This window comes from Cervus canadensis, chromosome 4 (genome assembly GCF_019320065.1).
Source record: "Cervus canadensis isolate Bull #8, Minnesota chromosome 4, ASM1932006v1, whole genome shotgun sequence".
Taxonomy (NCBI): Eukaryota; Metazoa; Chordata; class Mammalia; order Artiodactyla; family Cervidae; genus Cervus; species Cervus canadensis.
The window spans coordinates 92,906,848-92,910,071 of NC_057389.1; the positions used below are offsets into that span (position 1 = coordinate 92,906,848).

The 3,224-nt window shown below is 38.6% G+C and overlaps 1 pseudogene; it reads right to left on the minus strand.

The window, feature by feature from the left end:
• Positions 1–1,527: 1,527 nt before the first annotated feature.
• LOC122439302 lies at positions 1,528–2,510 on the minus strand (annotated as a pseudogene).
• Positions 2,511–3,224: the final 714 nt, after the last annotated feature.

Below are 3,224 nucleotides of genomic sequence, written 5' to 3' on the forward strand. Positions count from 1 at the left end.
AAGCAGTAACATAGCATTCATGGGTGAAGAAATATTGTACTCCATCAAGGGCTTGAGGAGTATAAAACGAACAGTTGAGCGTTTAAGGTAAACAGAATCTTACTGACCACTATGGAATGTATGTAAGATGAACTCAAGATAGAAAATAGAGCAGTTATTTCAAGAGTCACACTCCAAAGCAGTGTATACAAGTATGAGTTTGGAGCAGAGATAATAGCTTCATAAACAACACGTAAGCCATAGAGACCAAACTCTATGGTGTAGAGAGGCTATATGTGAGGAATCATTATCAACAATAATGGGGAAACCACGTTGCCTGTTTGGCTTCTCAAGTCGTGCAGTGGTAAACAACCTGCCTTCCAATTCAAGAGATGCAGATTCCATCTTTGGGTCAGGAAGATCCCCTGGAGAAGGAAATGGCAACTCCAGTATTCTTGCCTGAAAAATATCATGGACAGAAGCGCCTGGCAGGCTACAGTCCATGCGATCACTAAAGAGTCATGTGCAACTTACCAACTGAACATGCACACGGGCACGTTGCCTGTTACTATAGTAGGCTCTTCACATCTTCCCCCATGAGCTCAGATCTCTTTAGGATATGGGGCATTTGTCCAAGAACAGTTAGGACCCATGACATAAAGGTCACATTTGACTGAAAGATCTGACTTAGTTCTCAAGAAGTTTAGTTCTCAAGAACTTCTCAACCTTGGCCACACAGCAGAACCAGCCTCAGTGTGTTTAAAAGTCCTCGAGCTGGGACTTCTCTGGTGGTCCAGAGGCTTAGATTCTGCCTTTGAATGTAGGAAGCATAACTTCAATCCCTGGTCTGGGAATTAAGACCCCCACAAGCTGCATGTTATGACCAAAAATAAATAAACAAAAATAATTTTTAAAAATCCTCAGTTCAGGACAACCTAAGTCTAACATTGTGAAGTATTTATCCTCCTTTAAAATAAGTAATAAATTTAAAAATAAATAAATAAGAATAAAATAAATAGACTCTTTGGCAGTGAGTCTCAGTTGACAGTCTTTAAAAAAATTTTTTTTTATTGTAGTATAGTTGAATTACAATGTTGCAAAATGGTCAGTATTTGTAAGCCCCCCAGATTATTTTGTTAAAAGCCAAGGCTGAGAAGTCATGACATGTATCCTCACACATAGACTGCATACATAGACTTAAAACATAGTAATTAGCTGGAAAATAAACAATAGTTTTAGAAAAAAATGTACTATTTAAATCTGTAAATAATGGAGTTGTTCATCTTTCTAGTATGTGGGTCACCACAATAAACTAGAGACTCCTCCTTGGGTATAATAAAATTCAGTCACAGTAATTCTGACATCTACAGAATCAAAGAAGACCTTCCCAGCCCCATCAAAAGCATATCTAAAGAAGCAATATTCAGGTGGAAAACAAGGAGAGGCAAGAAGGCCCTAAGAGCTACAACTAGTGTTATGAGGGAGGTAGAATTTTCAGATCTCGATGTTAATTTTACTACATTTTCCAACCTACACTTCAAATGGAGGTTATATTGTTTTGTTGAGGAATCTGCACAAGGCCCTTTTGATGTCTCGGTTCCTCAGGCTGTAGATGAAGGGGTTCAGCATGGGGGTGACCACAGTGTACACCACTGAGGCCAGTGCATCCTTCCTGGGAGATTCTGAGATGGCTGAGCTGAGGTACACACCAAGGCCTGTTCCATAAAATAAGCAAACAACTGTCAGGTGAGAACCACAGGTGGAGAAAGCTTTATACCTCCCACCTGAAGATGAGGCTCTAAGAATGGAGGAAATAATTTTATAGTAAGAGTAAAAGATCCCTGAGAAAGGGAGAAAAGCAAAAATGGCACCAATAAAATATATGACTATATTTTTGGTGAAAATGTTAGAACAGGCAAGCTTGAGGAGCAGAGAAGGGTCACAGAAGAAATTAGAAATTTCCACATCTTGGAAGCAGGTAAGTTGTAGCACAATCAGATTGTGTACCTGGGAGTCCATAAAGCTTCCCACAAAAGACACCAAAACTAAGGAGTAACAGAGGCGTGGGTTCATGATGACTGGGTAGTGCAGTGGGTGACAGATGGCCACAAACCTGTCATAGGCCATCACAGACAGCAACATTCCATCCATACATCCAAAAAGGATAAAAATAGACATCTGTGTCAGGCAGCCAACATAGGAGATGACTCTACCATGAGTTTGGATGTTCACAATCATCTTGGGGACTGTGGTGGAGATGAAGCCAATGTCAGTCAAGGAGAGGTTGGAGAGGAAGAAGTACATGGGGGTGTGGAGGTGGGGATCAGAGATGACAGCCAGGATGATGAGCAGGTTCCCTAGCATGGTGACCAGGTACATGAACAGGAAGAGGATAAAGAGCAAAGGCTGCAGTTCTGGATCATCTGAGAGTCCCAGGAGGAAGAATTCTGAGACACTTGTTAGATTTCCAGTTCTGTGTAGCTTGGACAACTTTGGAAGAAGAAAAGAGGACTGGAAAAATATAAATACATAAATGGTCACACAGTACTGTGCCCATATTTTGGACTCAAGCAATTCATTTCTCAGATTATACACCCCAGTTCCTTCAGCAATATTTCTCAGTGTGACAAATTCTATTTTCTTAGAATTGTTTCCTATTGGTTTCTGTGTTATTCACTTCTGTCTATACTCTCTTACATTATAAAGCTTTATGAAAAGTGAAAGAGAGGAAGGATATTAGAGGTAATATATCCATGGTCTCAGTTAAATACAGCCTACTTCTTTCGACATAATACAGAATGAGAGTCCCTTTCCCTTATAAGAAAGCATGTAAAAATGCAAATATAAAGAAGTTAAGTCATTTATATAAATCTTATTTTATTCAAATACAATTCTAGATATTTCCTCCACTTAGAATATTTATAAATCTCTATGAAATGCAGAGGTATGTCATCTGGGCTCTAAATGAAAGGTGAATGTTCATAATCAGAACTCATTTTACATGATATTCAGAATTTATCATCCTTTGTTTTTCTGTCTTCCCTCGCTTATGAAATAAGGGATTACTCAAGTATCAGAGTTTTCTCTTAGAAGTCATTTAGTATATATATTTTTCATATATTTGACTTTGGTGGACTTCAAATTTTGATTAATATTGTTTAGTTAAGTGTACATGATCTAATGCTTTGTTGACTACAAAGATGGTGTTTGAGTACACAGCACTGCTAAAGATTACACAATAATGA